The sequence below is a fragment of the Paramisgurnus dabryanus genome, chromosome 15 (genome assembly GCF_030506205.2).
Source record: "Paramisgurnus dabryanus chromosome 15, PD_genome_1.1, whole genome shotgun sequence".
NCBI lineage: Eukaryota > Metazoa > Chordata > Actinopteri > Cypriniformes > Cobitidae > Paramisgurnus > Paramisgurnus dabryanus.
Genome location: NC_133351.1, coordinates 14,386,183 through 14,405,129, shown reverse-complemented (window position 1 = coordinate 14,405,129; position 18,947 = coordinate 14,386,183). Strand labels below are relative to the sequence as shown.

The 18,947-nt window shown below is 38.3% G+C and overlaps 1 protein-coding gene across 1 annotated transcript in view; it reads left to right on the top strand.

Moving 5' to 3' along the window:
* The window catches only part of plcl1 (phospholipase C like 1), a 67,109-nt gene that overhangs the window by 3,833 nt on the left and 44,329 nt on the right, over positions 1 to 18,947 (top strand). The gene's annotated exons all lie outside the window — the stretch shown is intronic.

Sequence of the window (18,947 nt, the reverse complement as noted above, 5' to 3'; positions counted from 1 at the left end):
TTGCAGCTTTTTCAGATTTTCTTTGATGTTCACGTCGCGTAATTACATCACTTCATAACGTTTCCATGGCAACAGGGCACATGGCTGCAGTTGTGTGAAGTAAATGCAAACTTTTTCAACTTTCTACTAAGATGTATGTGACGGGGATTATGAAATCTTGCGAGCCCCGCATATTTTGCGCGCAGAAATCTGCAATTTATGCAGCGACGTGCGGTGTATTTAAAGTTAATGCCACCGCATAAATATACAGACTTTGGCTGATTATGCATTGAATCATGCGATCGCATAATCACGTTTTTCTGGAGGGGGACTGGGTTTGGAAAAGGACCTCGAGTCGGGATTTGACCTCAGTTCACTGAAAATGCGTCTGCACCAGATGTTAGAACATAGGCTCCGACTTATAGTTGCAGAAGATAGGCATGTTAGTTTGTGATTTATCCTAAGATTTTTTTTTTATTAAAATCTACAGCTGGCCTTGAATCTATCATTAGGGAAATTAGATAAAGTAATCCCAGAATGCATTGCAGAATGCACGCTTCGGGAAAAAATTTAAAAGGCTGATAAAATATGTGTTTAGGGTATTAAAAGGATTATTTTACCCAATATTTGTGTATGCTTTGTATTTTTGTTTAATTAAACATTGCTGTCAGAGCTGATGTGACCCGAGTTCGATTCCCGGCTTGTGGTTATTTGCCGATGCCATACCTGGAGCTGAGCAAAAAAATCGCCTGCGATTCTCATGCGTGTCTCATCAGTAAAGCCGGTTAGATAATTAGTAGTAAATCGCCATCACCTGCTTTCAGATAAAGCGGCTTCTACTACACAGAGCTGTATTTCACCAAGAAGCTAGGCAAAATTGCGTTCATAACCGAAGACGATCTTCTACAATTATGAATGCGATTTTGCCTAGCTTTCAGTGAAATACGGCTCTGTGTAGTAAATGCTGCTCCATCTGAAAACAGGTGATAGCGGTTTACTACTAATCACCGAACTTGCTTTACTGATGAGACGGACATGAGAATCTGAGAATTTAAAGTCAAGTCTACCATTCAGAGGGCTGCAGGGATGACGTATTCTTGTAGGCTAACCTGGAAATTAGTGGATACTGGTTCCCTCGCAAAAAAAGCCCATTCATTTTTCAATTAGACTTTTGAATTATCGCAAAAAATAAGCTTTGTGTTTAACAAAAGCTTATGACACTTACACTTTTTGTCCAACAAGTTAGTCTTTACAGATGAACACAGCTTTAATGACTTTTCTAGTAAACGCATTTACATTATTAAACTCTCCTTTGATCATCATACCTTTTCTTTCCTGAAAATGTTCTGGCGTGTTCTGTCCATTGATTGTTTAAAAAGAGTCACTGGCTTCTGGTCAAGAACAAAGATAATGGAAGTTCTATAACACTTTGTATGACTGACTTTGTTGTGAATTGAGCCTCTGTGTGTGTTTGCCGGTGTTCTGAACACAGACTGGGCTCTCTGTCCTCCAGTGTCACCCAGCTACTGGTGCCACAATCTGCTGAGTGATGTTATCCTACCTTTATGACACAAGCTCTGATTGGGGCAACTGTGGCCTTGTTTGTATTCGTGGGTTGTCTATGTGCGCATGTATTTATCAAGGGTTGTCAATTTAAATGTTTAAATAAGTAAAAAGTAATTTGCATGGTATATATGGTAAGTGGACTACATTTATATAGCACTTTTAACAGACCTATGGTCATCCAAAGCGCTTTACAAGTTGCCTCACATTCACCCACTCACTCACTCACTCATTCATTCACCGACGGTGGTGTCAGCCATGCAAGGCGTATAAATAAGGGATAATGTACAACCAGCTGGTTGGTATTACAGAATAAATCTCAACAGGGTGAATAGGATCTCCATTACGAAGCGAGGTAAAGCTGCTCCTGACTTTAAGCCTAGACACAAAGTTCTAACTAGACGAACATAAAGTTTGGTTTAATTATATGCAAATATAGTCTTATATACAGTATGTTATTAAAGGCAGTGTAAAATCAATTCAGACAGTTGTTTCTAAACAAATCATAAATGTAGAAATGTATTGCTGAAGCACATTACAAAGATCGAACTATATTTAGTACTGAATTAAAGATTTTTTGGGCTGGCCTAAAATTGTGACTCGATGATACACTGGAGCATGGCCCCGTCTCTAGCACAATTGCCAGTGTCCATTAAGGTTGTATCTGTGTTTTTGCTTACACCTACAAAGTGGCATTTTTAACATATAATAAATGATCTATATGGTATTTTAAGCTAAAACTTTACAAACATACTCTGGGAAAACCAAAGATTTATTTTACATCTTAAAGAAGTCTTGTGAAATATCCCCTTTAACACATACTTTAATTATGCATATTTATATTTAATTAATTTATTTGTAAACATTAAAGCATTATGTAAGTTATGTCAGTTTCAGGCAGTTGTTATCTGGTTAGAAGGTTAGGACCTGAGTCTGAATCTGCTTAGAAATTAAGATACCGTTGTAGATATTTTATGACTCTCAGTGTGTCGGGAAGTATACACATTTTTATGAGTAGATGCAAATTTTTGACATTTTCATAGCCCTCTTCCTGTGTGTTTCAGCCAGAACGGCTCAGTTTCCTACCTCAGGCCTTCTTCCATCCTAAAGACTTTTGTCCCATTAACATAATTTTTTCTTGACATTTCCTTTTCCTAACTTGCTTTTCAGTGCCAGATGAAAACTGGAGGGCAATTTTGCCTTGTTTTGCTGTTCGCAAGCCAGTTGAAGTCTAGGCAAACTACTACCAAACTGTTTATGGACAAATAGCTTTTTTATAGAGATGTTGCTTATTTCAGAACATAATTTCTCAACCTTTTAGATGCTAATACGTGTTTGTAACCTTCATGATTCTTGTATCCATGTTTAATGCAGTGTTTAATGGTTATCATCACCTACTAACACAGAGAAGTTAGAAGCGGGTAAACAGAAAGAGGGCGAATTTCTGAGGTGAGGAAGAGAGATTGCAGAGAGACTAAAATCTGCCTATAACTTCCTGTTTAGTAACACCCTACCCACAGCTGATGTTGTGTTTGTCTGGTGAACACTTTTACTTACGATCACCTACTTCGAAGGTACATCCCCTATCCGCCACTACCATAGCCTGTTATGGAATCGTAGGTTTGTATAAAATAAAGGCAGTGACATGGATATTGAGTTACCAAGCAGCGATGACTTGTGAATGTGTGCTTGGGTGAATACAGGAAGTACAGTATAACGGATGATATCATGAAAATATCAGAGAACCGAATGAGAAGTTGTTTTATTGTCGGCAGGGGTGGTAAAATGGAGGGTTGGTTGCTTTTGGCTTGTTATCGGAGCACATAATGTACTCCAAGGCGGAGCTCTACATGTGACTACTAAACTCAGATCAGTCGAAGTGGAGCTGCTCACCCTGGTAGACCACAGCCCGGGATGTGGTCTTTGGCTGTGAGGGATGTTTGTGTAGTTTTAGATGTTTAGAGCTCATGCATACAAACACACATTCGTAAACACACTCCATTAGATGATTGATGATAAATAAATGTGAGATGAGATGACTTGAAAAGGATACGTTTCTTCAGATTCGTCACGTTGTGTGATGTTGCATCTTGGAGGACGTTCTTACCCTGTCAGGGTAAAATATACGCAGTTCTGTTGTTCCAGCCTGTAGTTTGTCAAAGAAGTTTCCCAGCTCTCAACAGGCCAGGCACATTGGGCACAGCTAAAGTCAGGAGGCAAATATAATAGACAACTTTTTTCTTGAATACTGAATAACATGCTCATCAAATGTGTAGTGTTTGTTCCCTACAGTGATATTTTGTGTGCAACGTTATCACCATAATACGCAGAAGCTCAGTTGAATACATGGCTAACAGTTTGTCTGAAGGAGCTGGTGAGGTTGTCAGAAATAATGACTTGTAGGCTGTGTTCAAATCCAGTATAAAGTGTAGCATGCAGCATTCAGAGAAAAATGCTCTAGCCAGTATAACCCAAAGCTTTATTTGTATTGAGTGGACAGATCTTTTGAATGTAATTTAACCTTATGAAACCATTTTATTAAAACAATACATTGCAAAAATAAAGGTGTTATTTAGTTTTTTTGTTCTTGTTTTCCAACAAAAAATATAAAAAAATTCTTTTACATTTTACATCTTTGACATTGTTTCTTCTGTAAATTAAGGATTTAATCATAGTCAGGACCTCAGGGTTGCAGGCACAATTTCATCATAGCACCACCTAGTGGTCTTGAGAGAGGTCTTGAGTTAAAAACTACTGCAAACTTATGCTGGGAACACACCAAAAGATATTTTACATCTTATAAGATTTTCAAAATGTGATAAACCCACAAACATGAAGATAAAAATCCCAGATTTAACCGTTTGACTCCTATTGTGTGTGGTGTGCCATGATGCGTCAAAGACAGCACACCAGATTTTAAACCAGAGTCTCGACTGTGAACACAGGAAATCTCACAAAATCTCACTAGACTTCAGAATAAGCATGGCAGACGATATGCAGGAAGAAAATTCAAGGAAAAAAGGGTTTGGCTGAAGTCGTGGAGAGGGACAGGGGGAACATGGTCTGTACAAGTTACAGAGTGAGCTAGAGGTGAGCAATGGTCATGACTGCTTCCGTCTTGCATCATCTCGCTTTCTGATTGGATATTGTTTCGTTTCAAGTGATAATCTCAAGAGCGTGTGCGCGTTTGTCCTCGGGGTTGCCCCCACACATCAGAATTTCTGATCGTAAATATTAAACATGTTTAATATTTACGATTCGCGATCAAGGTTGCTCCGACGTTCTTCCGATCAGGTTCGGACATTCTTAACACAGCGGGAACATGGTCTGTACAAGTTACAGAGTGAGCTAGAGGTGAGCAATGGTCATGACTGCTTCCGTCTTGCATCATCCTGTTTCTGATTGGATATTGTTTCGTTTCATGTGATAATCTCAAGATTGCCCCCGCACATCAGGATTTCTGATCATAAATATTGTTTAATATATACAATTCGTGATCGGGGTTGCTCCGAAGTTCTTCCGATTGGGTTCGGACATTCTTAACACAGCTCACACCAAGGAAAAATCTGATAAGATAATGTGTAGAACCATCAAGATAATTGGGACATAGCTGGAATTGTCGGAAGGAGGGGAAATCAGCCCAAAATCAGCCCTATTATCTTTGGGTGTGTACCCAGCATTTCATAAAAAAATCATGAGTAATCATGGATTATTTCTTTTTATGGCTCTATAAACATTGGTCGATGCTAATTCACTTCGTAGAAACCAATCAGAATACCCTAGCAACCGTTTTAGCAAGGGCTATATCTCTGCATCAGAACATTGTAGAGACATGGATGTGGGATCTTTTGACTCGTTAACACTATTGTAACATTTTGTGACCTGCAAGCACTACTCAGATTTTCTTCAGTTTTCTAGTTGTACATTTTCCTGAAGGAGGAATTTCAGTGTACGAGAACATTTTTGTTGATAAATTTGTATTCTTTCATCTGAAATCATGAGGTTTTCCTATGTTTTTAAACTGCTCAAACTCAACTTTATTTCCTTTTTTGCCCTTGTTCAGCTTGACCCCGATATTGCTGCTTGCAGCTATATTTTCTCTTGGGTCTGTTTCCTTATCAACTAAATGTATCTCAATTAAAGAATTTTTAGATATTTTTCCTGGAAATAAAGACAACAGAACTAAATTAGACATTCATTTTTGCAGTGACATTATCACGAAAATAAAATAAAGCTCTCAGTCTGAATAAATGTATCAACTTAATCTAATAAAAGTTGTTTGCTACTCTAATACAATTGTTGTTGTACAGTCTTTGTACAAGTTAAGGTAGATTTATGTGTATGGATATAAAGGGCAGTCCAGCAAGAATGTGAATTTGGATTGCAATGATTTCATTCCAACCCCGCCATGGAAATCACTGGCGTGCATTTGGGCTTCCATGGCAACCGTTAGGCCTGAGACAATCTACCTCAGTGTTCGCTGACATGCATAAAGTGGGTTTGTAGTCTGGGGTGTGGTCCCAGCTGTGTCAGCTGAGATCTACTAAACATGTTCATGCTTCTCTCATTTGAGCACAGCCTGGTGTGGTCTCCTGCAAATGTCTAAGGAAACAGGAAATTTTGCTTCGGAAGAATTACAGGGAATGCGTTTCGTCCATCTGCACTCCATCAACGCAACTGTCCTCTTCCTGTGAAATAAAGCAGACAGAGAGATTCTCCATGCACCAAAACAGACTTCCTACTTTAAATCCTTGCTGTCATAGCTTCTTTTGCAGATAAAAGTGGGCTTTTGGTCTTCTGACAGCCTGTTTAGGTGGTGCAAAGGAGGCGTGTGAAGAGAAGTGATTGCTGGACGCAGGGTCAGTAACAGGATTACATCTATAATCGTCTTCTCATTCACTCAGCCTTTCAGAGCAGACGCTGATCGCAACCCAGAGGAGAAAGGGGGCGATATGTGAAAGACGTGAAGGTTTTAATGTGTTCGCGTGGTTTATGGTTAAAAACACATTACTTTGCATGTATAGCTCCAGATTTCACTCTCTTCCTGAAATGCACAAATTTTGTACGAAATTTTGCACTGTGTACCTGATTGGGCAGCTAATCTGTACCTCGTGATTGGCCTGAATAACTCTGACATCAGCCGGAAATGTGACGCTCCTTACCATGTTTGAAAGATTGCTCACAATGCAATGCTAACAGGAGTTAATTTACAGGCTGTGAGTCCAAGCGGGAGGAATTATGATAATGTCAGCCTTTTCTGCATCACCAATCCCAGGAAGTAAACTGTTGCCTACAATCCGTGTGTTTGTTGTAGTCCAAGAAAAGAGATTTACGTTGGAGAAGATTTGTGAAAAATGAGGCATTTCAGTTACTGACTAATAACCTTTTCATTGCATTAAAAGTGAAGTTACTGATCCTAACAATAAGAGCCGGATAAAAAGTGTTCTTTTACATTTACTAGAAAACATGTCAGATGCACAAGGTGCACTGTAAAAAATGTCTGTAGAAATCACAGTATTGCTGTCAGCTGTTTTCCAGTAACTTGCTGTAGATTTAAATTGATTTTATTTACTGCCAACAGTTTGTTTAAAGTTAAATGAACATTAAACATTAACAAGTCTTTATCTTTACAGAATAAAACTATAAAATAACAGCCGCTAGTTGTGTGATAACGAATTGCAATAAACAGTTCACCCTCAATTTTAAAACGCATATGGTACCATGTCATTATCTGAGACAACGTAGGGATGAAATGAAACGTGCTGATTTAAAGGAGCATTTATAGTTTTTCTTAACTTGGTTTGTGCATGTGAAGCCGTGCATTGTCGTAGCTGTGTCTTAACTGATCAAATCCAAAAACGGGACCAAAGCGTTACCACGTGTGCCTGCGAGTGTGTTGTCATCACACTAACTGTATGTATCTCACAGTCTTTAATGTTTTCCATCTCTTACCAAACTCTTCCATTCTTCAAAACCTCAGTAAAAAGCCTGTTATAAATCAGTTCTTGTATCCAAAACAGAACTGTGTTTACTATTCTCTTTGATTAACCATAATGCCATGATTCTCATGCTTGTCTGATTTTGGCATGAGGTTTCGAACTGGCAGTTTTCAGTAGTTCTGCCCTCGGATTTCAATCTTTTTGTTCTTTTTGTTGTTTTCTCTGACATTTATTCATTAACATTGACATTTCTCTTTATCGGTCTTTCTTAATCTCTCTGATGCCTGGCAAACACAGAGTAGGCCCTTTGCATCACAAAGAATGAAAGTGCCAATGACCCTGTGATCTTTAAATCTTAAAAGAGCCAGGTTGGGCAGTTTCCATAGTAATAAATGGAAAATATTAGCTTTTTCCTTTTTTTAGTGTTTGTATTCTAGACTTGCTGTCTGTGCTATGTCTCTATAGCCTAATCTCCATCCCTGCAAACTCTTTGCTCTCCAGAATCACTCCGACGAGAACTGCTCTTCAACGCATAACAAATTGATAACACAGACTTATCTCTTCATCTCTCTCTCTGTCTCGTTCGTCTGTCTGTTTCTTCATCTCCTGTAGTGATTCCCATCTGTCTATATCAGCTCCCTCTAGAAACGTTTTATTGGTTTTGGTAGCCACACCTAACTAGCCTGACTAGCCTCCTGAAGACTGTCTGGTTCACAATGTGGTGTAATTTGACCAATAACTGCTTTCTTAAAGGCGGGTCCATGATCTCTGGAAGCCAATGTTGACATTTGAAATCACCTAAACAAACGTGCCCCTACACCAATAGAATCTGGACCTTTTTTTGATAGACCCGCCCCACACATACGCAACCCAGGCAACGATGTTGGTTAGTAGACACGCCCCTTACTGCTGATTGGCTGCAAGTGTGTTTTGGTAGTCTGCCCGACTCCCTTTTCCCAAGTGTTTTTCAGAAAGGACCCCGCCTTTTAAGTCCATCTAACTGACATGCCAAGCAACCAATCAGTGATTGTTTTGTTTTCATGTGCAATTTTGGCAGTTCATGCCAATTTATATGCAATAGAATATTTCACATTATTACACAGCTCTCTAAAATTCTTGATTCTGATTGGCCAGTCGCGTCATTTGCGTCAACTAATAACCCGGATGCTGCAAATCATTTTGACAGGTACAATTACATTTTTTTTCATAACATATATGACATTATATTTACAAATGATTAAGCCAAATAGTGTGTTTGTGACAATTAAACGCCTGTATTTGTAAAAAAATAGCAAATAAAATATTTCAAATTAATATTTAATCTTCCTTGCGTTTATGCAGTAAAATATACAGCCAGACGGTTGTTATCGCAAAATAATCCCCTGAAGTGTGATACAAAACTGATCTGATCACACTGTCGGGACTAAATTATGCGATAACAACCGTTGCCTATACATTATCCCTTACATAATGGACATTTAATGAATTTAAATAGTAGACATGAACAATTGTACAGACACTGAGTAATAGTAGGAAGTGCAAGTACTGCATCTGCTCTGAATTTTGGCTCATCCGAAAGTAAGTACAGGCAATTTGACAGACATCATGCTGTTTTGCTCATGAATTTTTAAATGATTAGCTTTTTAAATGCTTCCAGCTAAACACAAACAACTCTGTGATTATTTCGATATCAGATGTGCTTGTTGGATGAACCTGGTACCCTTCAAAACATGACTTTGTGTCTAGATTGACTGATTAAGAAAATCTGTTTTTATTATCCCTAGAAATTTAAAGCCAGCCAATCAGATTAGAGCTTGAGAAACAGCTTTGAATTCTGCGTGCAATGTGCAAGACTGCAAGTGTACAGGCAGACAGACAGACAAAGACTTAACATATTAACTAGAGAAAGATAAGAAGACAATTGAACATACACAGTATTTTTTGTGCCAACACAATGATTTTTCTTTAAAAAACAAACACACTGTTTGTATAATATTGATTACTAAAGTGGGAATTTTTTTTGTCTCATATCCATCTACCTTTCTTTCTTTCTACCTGTTCTTTGCTATCTGTTTTCCTCTGTTAAGTGGTACTACACTGATTTTTCTCTAGGTTGCGTGATTGTTGATATTGTTTTGTTGTCATTTTCAAAGGAAAGCACTAGCTCTGCGAGTGAATGTCGTACACTAAAAAATTGGTTCATTGAGTTTAATAATTTTTTTAAGGTAAGTGGTTGCAATCAATTTATTTAAGCTACATTTAAACAAGTTTTATGTTTTATTTTACTTTACTAATCTTTTGTTTAAATGTAGCTTAAATAAATTGATTGCAACTAGGGCTGCACGATTTGGGTAATTTTTCCCATTGCGGTTATTGATGCTAATATTGCAATGTGCGACTGCGATTAGAATAAATGGTATCATGAGTCAACTTGATGGGTTTTAAGGAAAATCCACACACAGTTTAGGGATAATGCTAAAATGTGTATTTGTAAAACTAGAAATGTTTTCGTATTGCCACGTGATGTAGCAACTGCTCAGTGTCAGGAATCCTAAATCCAAAATACCGCCATACAACAGACGTAGACTTTTTTTTTTTCGGCTACCAGATCACTGTCAATCTCCTCTGCATCCATCTTCGCTTTGGTATTTTTGCACTGCGCACACACAAGTGACAATGCACGACACACACGTGCATGCCACACGTGCACTGCCTTTTTTGTTCATTTTTCTTTCTTTTTTTTAAACAGCAAGAAAAATCATCAAACTGTTATCAGAAGGTTTGTGTTAACAAGTCCACACATTTATTTATTTAATATAATTGCAACATTTTGCTGTCATATAATCGCACAGGCTGACATTGCGATTGCGATGCGATTAATTGTGCAGCACTAATTGCAACCACTTAGCTTAAAATTTTTTATTAAATTCAATGAATCATTTTTTTTTTCAGTAATAGGAAGCCTGATGGTAGGAGATTCTGCTATTTTTTTTCCGTTGTATTTAAACAAACAGTAGACAGGACTCTCTTTGAGACATGCTGTGCATATGTTTTGTCTATGTCTCTACATGTTTGTCCACACAATATAGCCATATATTAGGTTTATGCTAATTGATAATAAAATGATGTTACATATTGATGGAAATGCCGGGGATAAGTATTTTTTGTGGTGGCCCAATATATATATACAGATTAACATTTTATTAAAGGTCCCATTCTGTGTTTTTGAAGTTTTGATTGTGTTTACAATGTGCATTTTAACATGTGTTCATGTTTCACATGTAAAAAAACGTGGTATTTTTCACACTATTTACAATCTGTATACCGCTGTTTTCATTGTCCTCAAAACGGGCTGATGTCTTCCTTGTTTAATGGAGTCCCTCCTTCAGAAATGCGTATCGAGTTCTTATTGTGTAGCTTATTTAGTGTGTTGTGATTTGATAGCAGCTTAGCTTGCCGTTAGCTTAGCTGGCGACTGATGTATTCCTGTGGGCGGAGTTTGGTCAAAAAACTGTTCCACTGACGTCATTAAAGCAGGAAGTAGAGGGCTGTAGTCCAAATCGGCCATTCTTTTTAGGCTTTGAAAGGCGAATTCTATAAGAAAATATTTCGCCTGCCAGTGCACTTTTGAGCTTTATCATTTTACAGGTATTATTTATGCTATTATAGCAACATTACACACCAACTAGGGTTTGAAAAATAGGATCAGAAAGAATGTGACCTTTTTAAGAAACAACAATTGTTAAATTCAGTAGCATTTTTGGGACTTATTTTCATTTTGCCTATGCTGCAAAATCCCCAAGATTTGCAGTGGGCCACTGAACCCCCACGGTAAAGTATAAAGACATCAAAATGAAAATAGGTTAACAATTTTAAGTAGGAAAGAATGTGGTGTTGTGTAGTTTAACATGCTGTTTTACTTTTCTCTGTATATTTACTGTAGGTGACACTCATCCCCACTGTAACAGATGCCAAAACATATGAAGAGTTTCGTTGCAAAACGAGAGAAATCCGTTTTTTTAATTGTTCAGAAATCTCGTTTTTTGGTTGAGCATTCCAGTTAATATCAATTCAACTGCAGTTGGTTTGTTTTGATTTAAACCTTCATAACTTAAAAAATACAGCTAAGTAGCACCATAAAACAACACAATAACATGATAACATAATAATAAACATGTTTTGACAAAAATGTTTAAAAAATTATTTATTTCGTTTTGCAACGAAACTCTTCATATACGGGTCAAGACACAATACTTGTCCAAAATCACATGCCTGAAATATTTATTAAATTCAAATAGATTCAGAAACTAATCTGAGCTCAAATTAGATTAGTAGAACAAAAAATGAGATGATATCATTGTTAAAGATGACAATTATGCCACCACAGTGAAAACAACTGTATGTCCATTTAGAAAAAGCACCAAATTTAGGCATCATTTCTCCATGTCATTCTTTTCTCATCTGACAATTACGTTGTAAATTATATGACAATTCTTCAAAAAAAAGAAAAACTGGTGTTCTGTTTGTGATACTGAATAGTCGTTCATGTTACAAACAGACCTACACCAGTATTGTGTTTTGACCTATATACAAACATGCACACACAGCGACATACCCGTCCTATCAAATGGCACGGCAGACATGTGAAATTAAAAACAGCCCTGGGCCTACAATTCAACACAATCAGAAGCTTATGAACTAATTCGTGTTTTTGTAGTATAATAAGATCTCTGAAGAGAAATCTCACTAGTGTTGTGGGTTTACTAATAGCATTTAATTTCTTTACCCCTTGCCATCAGTGTTTGCACTATGGGGAACCCTGCCACCCTTGCGTGCCCTGCCGAGTGCCTTGTCCCCCAGGGGAAATGTGATACTTGACCGATCTACATATTACACACGTACATTGTGGTTCACTCTCCTGCTAGTGGCTTTCATTAAAAATGATTTTCATTTCAGTAATAATTATGATGATCCCGGAACTGACTGTGTTCAGCAGATTTCTTTTGATCCTGTTTTTGTCTCCACAGCTGTCTGAAAATATATGTGAATATAAGCTTTGTTGTGCCAAAACATACAGCCTTTTGTATTTCTGCCTATGCATGTGTATGTTTGATACAAGCAAACGCTAAAAACAGACAGTACAGTAATGGAGATGAAAACAAATAATATTTAAACCCTGATTATGGCAGTTTGGTTCTCTTTCCAACTACTTGGAGCTAACTAAGATAACCTAAAGCTATGCAAGACCAGTAGTAAATAGTAGTGGCTTAGCTTTTGGGCATGACGGCAGCATCAGGTTCATAGATTTGAGTAGGGTCTTAACAGCATTGTAGTTTTGTTTATAACCATCAACAGTGCTGGAGACTACAGATGGAAAGAAAGTTTGGTGTTTTACAAAACGGAAAGATCATTGTTTTCATTTTCATTTGTTAAATTTAAAAGTTAAGCAACTGTAAATGAAAGACATAGATGTGGATAGAAGTGGCTTTGGATCAGCTGACCTGTAAAGAAACAAGACCTGGTTTACCTCACTAATCTCAAATCAGATTAACATTAAAGACTTCAATTGATAGCTTCCCCTATAGCATCTCCTTGAACAAATCCCTTAGCCTAAGGATGAGCGACAGTAATGGCCATATTTGCCTTAAAAATAACTACTAAGTAGGCACCTCATTTGAATCCCTAATTTCTAGTTATTTGCATAGACCCCCTACTCACATCTCTGTGTTTCTATGGTTACCCAGTATGTCTGTTATCTTCTACGCTGTGTTTGAAAGAGTACCCTCTCCGTATCTATGGTTACCCCACCTGTCAGTCAGTCGCTTGCTGTGAGCCTTCACGCAGGGGTAGAATTGCCTGCAGAGCTCGGGGTAAACAAGAGGGCAGGTGGTAACAATGACTGGCACTGCGGTTCTTCCTGATGGATCTGGTGTGGAGTTTCAGGTTCAGACATGAATCTAACTGTAATCAGCCATATGTTTCACCGGTAACTGTATTGAGTAATTACAAAGTGCATGGGGCGCAGCCTATCATTTGACATGGCATGCTTGGAATAATTAAAACTGCATTTATTTGGTTGCTGTACAAATAGCTCCTGTCCTCCCAATGATATGCATTTAAGTAAACAACAGCATTTGATAATGTTGTGACAATCTTGTAGTAGCACCGAGCAAGAATAAGAATTGCACCAAAATAAATTGTATAGACCGATATAAATCGTGCCTACATATGAATATCTTGAACTAATTACATATAAAAAAGTTTTTAATGTTTTAGCAATTTTCTTAATCGGGACTTCTAAACTAGGTAAAAAATTCAACCATGCTTCCATCACCATGATTTTATGCGCATTTTGAAGTATCGCATCAAAAAACGAGTGATGGAAACGGCAAAATTCGATAAAAAAAATCGCTTGATTTGCAAAAAAGTTTTTACGCTCAGTGGGGTGGTATTTGATTTATGCGAAAAAAGAAAATGCGAAAAATGGGAGACGGAAACGCATTTGCCGAATTAATTCTGATGTAGCGAACATTAAACCCACGGGACTGACTATCTAGCTGTTTCCGCTGGAGTTGTCTTTGCCATATATGGGGCTCAACGTCATCGCAGTGTCCTTGCTGCTAGTGCCTTCATAAAAAGTCTGCATTCCTTCTTCTATGCACAGTATTCAGTTTGGCAATTACAAACTGCACTGCTAATAAATTAATAACTTGCCCCATTGTGACTACATGCAATCCTATCTCCATTTACCATGCGCACATTGTTTTGTTTACTGTTGGTTACCCAAAACCACCGTCATTCGCTCAAACAACTTGAGCACCTAATTCACATTTCTTTGTTTTTCTTTATTTGCGAATTTTGAAAAGATTCGTTTCACGTTTGGATTGAAACCAGAGAAAATGGAGGAGCGAATCGTTTCATTCGAGCATTGTTTTCATTCGATTGATCCACATAACAATTCAACGCACAAGTAATCTAGAGCGAAATGGTGTGCACGCACACGCCCCTTATTGGTTCTCACGGTAACCCACTTTTTGGCCCTTATTGATTTAAAATGCTCCATATTCACTATATTTTAAGGGGGGGGGGGGTTAAAAGCTATTTCATGCATTCTGACTTATTAACACTGTTTAAAAGTTAAAGTCTAAACATAGGCAAAGTGTTAAATATTCATACATAACTATTTTGCTTTAAAGCAACACCAAAGACTTATTGCTCTTTGCTCCCCCTACAGGTCAGAAGCGTAATTGTTCATTACCACTGCCGTAAATACTGCAGCATAGCTGGCTCTGATTGGATTGTAGGTCTGCCGTGAAACGGATTGTAGTTTTCACTCGAACTACAGGACCACTACCCGACGGTTGGAAACTTCTTTAGTGCGGTTTTGGCCGATAGAGGGCTGCAAAGCGAATGTGAAAGTGCCATTCACCCTGTTTTGAGTGGATGAACCACTGAAACTTTTTTGGAAACGTTATTTTAAGGTAAAAAAAACTCTTTGGTGTTGCTTTAATTCTTTAATGGGCAATTTCAGTGCAGGAAGTACAATGGAAGTCCTTATATGGGCGCTTTAACGTGAATAGCACACACATAGCAAATAAGTGCATGCATATAATGTGAAAGACACAAACATGTAGCGAATCATAAGATATCCAGAGACAGTTGGATAATGTTTTGTGTGCGTTGCTTGCTCGCGAGGAGCTTGGACGTATACGAAAAGAATCAGTACAGCTGATTTGTCTTTTGTACATAAAACTAAAGACTCTTTGTATATATAAAGGATGTAATGCTACTCTATAGGTACTCAAGATTAACATAAGAAACAGTGTGTGTTTTGTGATCTTCACATAAAACATTTCTCATTGCCACGTGTCTTATTTTTCTCTGCCATAGATGGCATTATTTTTCTCTCTTTCTCTGTAGGTCCCCCATGATGGCGGCACATCATAAACATTTCAGTCACACTTAGTCACAGTGCAGGCTGATTTATGAAGTATTTCTCTGTGTCAGCCAGCTCTCTAATCGCTCCTCTCCATCTTTATCTTTGCCTGTCACTATCTCATTTAATGTGTCTGCACACTCGATGTCTCCCTCCTTCCTCAGTCCCTCCGTCTACCCTCAATCTCCCATGTCCACGTGTGCTGTCTTTCTTCCAGATTCGGTTTCATATTCACCTCATACTTCTATTGAAAACAAAAAAAATAAGCATGACAGAAGTCTTTGGTGCGTTTAACAAATTTGATCATGATTCTGACCACAAGCCTTTGAATATAGCACACAAGGCATATGGACCACATCTATGATAATTTTGGTTTGGTTGACAGCCCCAAACCTATTCACTTTTATTACATGAAACCGAGCAGTCAGGGTGTTTAAAAAAGAAAACTGACACACAAAAACATCTTTGTTGTTAGGGCTAAAGAAAGTCTTACTGTTTGGACCACATGGAAGTAAATAATTATGATGATATTTAGGTAAACTATTCAGTAAATGTGTGTTTTTAGTCTTCAAATGAGTCTGTGCTCTCCTGTCAATCATCTTTTTCCATCACACGTTCTCTTGTCACCACGTCCCCATCTGCCATTTACACTGGCCTGTTTCTTTTTGTCATCTTCGATGTGTCCTTCCTCGCCTCTTTCGGTTTTCTTTTTTCCCTGAGCTGTCTCCCACCTGTCTGTCAGTCTCCTCCCTCTTATTTCTCTCACTTTCTCACTTTCTTTCTCACTTACTCTCACCCTTTCCTTATCATCATTTCTTTTCACAATTTTTGCACTCACTCCCTCTCATGCTGGCCCTTCACTTAGCATTATTTAAAAAATCTCAATCCTTTTCATTTCTTTTTTTTCCTCCGGTTACATGATCTAATATGAAACCGCAATATCTAAGAGGTGTGAATTAAATTTTTTTTAATAATATAATGCGTTCTCTTGTCACAGGTTTATAAGCAGAGATACAGTAAGCAAGCCATGGTTGACTCAGTCCTGACCCGATTGATAGGGTTTAACCCATCGCATGAGTTTAGTCACAAGAATAACACACTTAAACTTCATATCCTTGCCTAAATATGAAGCATTTACTTTATTTTCTGAATGACGTTAAATCACAGAGCGGTAACCCTATAAGCATAACGCCCTGTTGATATCCAAAACATTGTTTGTTTAGTCTCACTTTATATTCAATTTCTACCTTTTTGCCCTCTCTGGGTTACCCTGTCATCTGTGTCTAGACTTTAATGTCTCCTTAGTGCCCCATCTACCACAGTAAATTGTGCCTGAGGCATTATATTGACCCAGAATAGGTCATCCTTCGAGGTTGCATGTGAACACGTCGCCTTTGTGCAACATCTCATACACACAGCTAAAGTTACATATGTGCAAGTTGTTTTTGCATGTCCAAAATGTAATCAGTTCTGATTTATATGCATTTATGCTCATGCATATGTGTGCATGTGGAGACTGGAGGAGAAGTGGCTGTATTTGCCTTCCCCATTGTTTAGACTGAAGTAAAGTTTAGTTCCCATTGGAGCCTGACAATACAAATATTACCATGATATCAAGTGCAAAAGCCCATTTGTTTAATTTTATTTAACAGCGAGCGTTGTGTGAATGTGACGTGCATGCAAGTGGTCTCATTAAGGCCGTGCCCCATCAGGACGTACTGTAAATGTCATGATGTTACCGTAGTTGTGTGTCATCTGCACTCGTATCTCTGTTGTTTATCATCTGTGTGATTCTGGCGTTTTGAAAAGGTCTTTCCTTTTAAAGGGATGCTCTGTGTCATATTTAAATTGGCACTTGTTTACTTGTCTCCTAGAAGACGATTTAACGGGGTGTTACTTACAGTTCGCTTATTCCAAGGTCAATCTTCCCGGAGCTTCAACCTTCCCTTGAGTTTCTATCCCAAGGGCACATGGTGAGAGAGAGATATCCATGATTCTACAGTTAATGGATCAACCAACGTGCCACTTGTAAACCTTTCAGGTGTCAGTGCAGATTCATAACCGCTCTGTTACGTGATCCGTGAACTGGGGAACGGGTTTGATACTGAAATCGTCCAGGCATCACGTCAGAAATCTATTTTCAAATGCCTTTTAGATCATCATCTTTTCAATTTCAGATGTCAGTGGTTCTCCAACAGCACCAATCTCTCATTGTGTCACTCTGCCCCAAAGCAATTTGACTTTTTTCCCCAAGTTGTCCGGTGGCAAAATCTTTGTAACATAAAGAAAAATGAAATGTTATCCTGTACACGTGTGCTTGTGATGTGAGCATGACCACTAACAGAATTGCTGGCTGTGCGAAACATTTCATATCACTTCTTAAATTTCAATTTGGGTGCTAGTAGTGAGCTTTAAATTAAAACAGTAGAGACACTTTTGGGAATTGGAACACTGGCTTTTTCCAATTATCCTGTCTGGGACAAAGTGCTGATGTCTTGCAGCCCTTCCTCACCCATTTCACACCCTGACAGGGAACTTAATTTTTTTGTAAGTCAGACATCCAGCTGACCTTCACACTTGGGCAGCAGGGTACGATTGACTGCTTGATGACTTCTAGAAAGAGAGGCATCATGGGACTATGTAGGTGCTTGTAAAAAACACCCACCTTATACACTCATGCCATCAACCAATCGCAGAATGAACAGGTGTTTGAAAAATTTGAATGCAAAATGGATTTGCGATGATGCAAAGTAATTCCCTCCTGAAAATATGTCAGTTGCATATTGATTTTTATTCACCAAGGCTACAGCAGGTCATCTGTTCACCAGAAAGGTTTTCATTAGGAGATGATATCCGTTTGGATTGGAATAAATTTGCTCTTTGTGTTTCATTTAGGCCAACCGGAGCATCTGTGCACCCATGTGCCGTAGCCTCCATTGCCATGGTAACCATTACCCAGCAGCCCTGATTAAAGCGCGTCTCCTGCAGAAGCCTCTGTAGGTCCTCATTACCTCACCATGTGCGCCTGCCACTGACAGGGCGAGTGTGAGCGAGCATGTCTATGTGCGTAATCGAGAGAGGAAGGTGACGAGAGGAAATAAGTGAGAATATTTGTTACATTTTGAAAGAGGAGATGGAAATAAGGGGGATTATTACGGAGGATTATGATTTTTTTGCCCGAATGTGGTCCTCTTACATCCTAATTAAATTTCTAATTAAACCATTTGTAAAAAAATTTTTCCCGGGAATAACTCAGCTGTCAGCATTAGCTGTCAATCATCTGACTTTATATAGCTACACTGATAGTGTCCTGATGGTCTATATAAAACAGACGTATCCTTGCCAGGAGTTATGTTTAAAGTTGACAAGAACAGGAAAGAGGAGGAAGCAAAGCATTCCTGTACTTTCTCCCGGTTCTTCTATTTCTATCGGATTACCTCTGTAATAGTTTCAGCCTCAGACGGCACGCAGACAGACCACCCATGGACTCTGATCTGATACAGATTGCACACAAATGTAGCTGTAGGTTT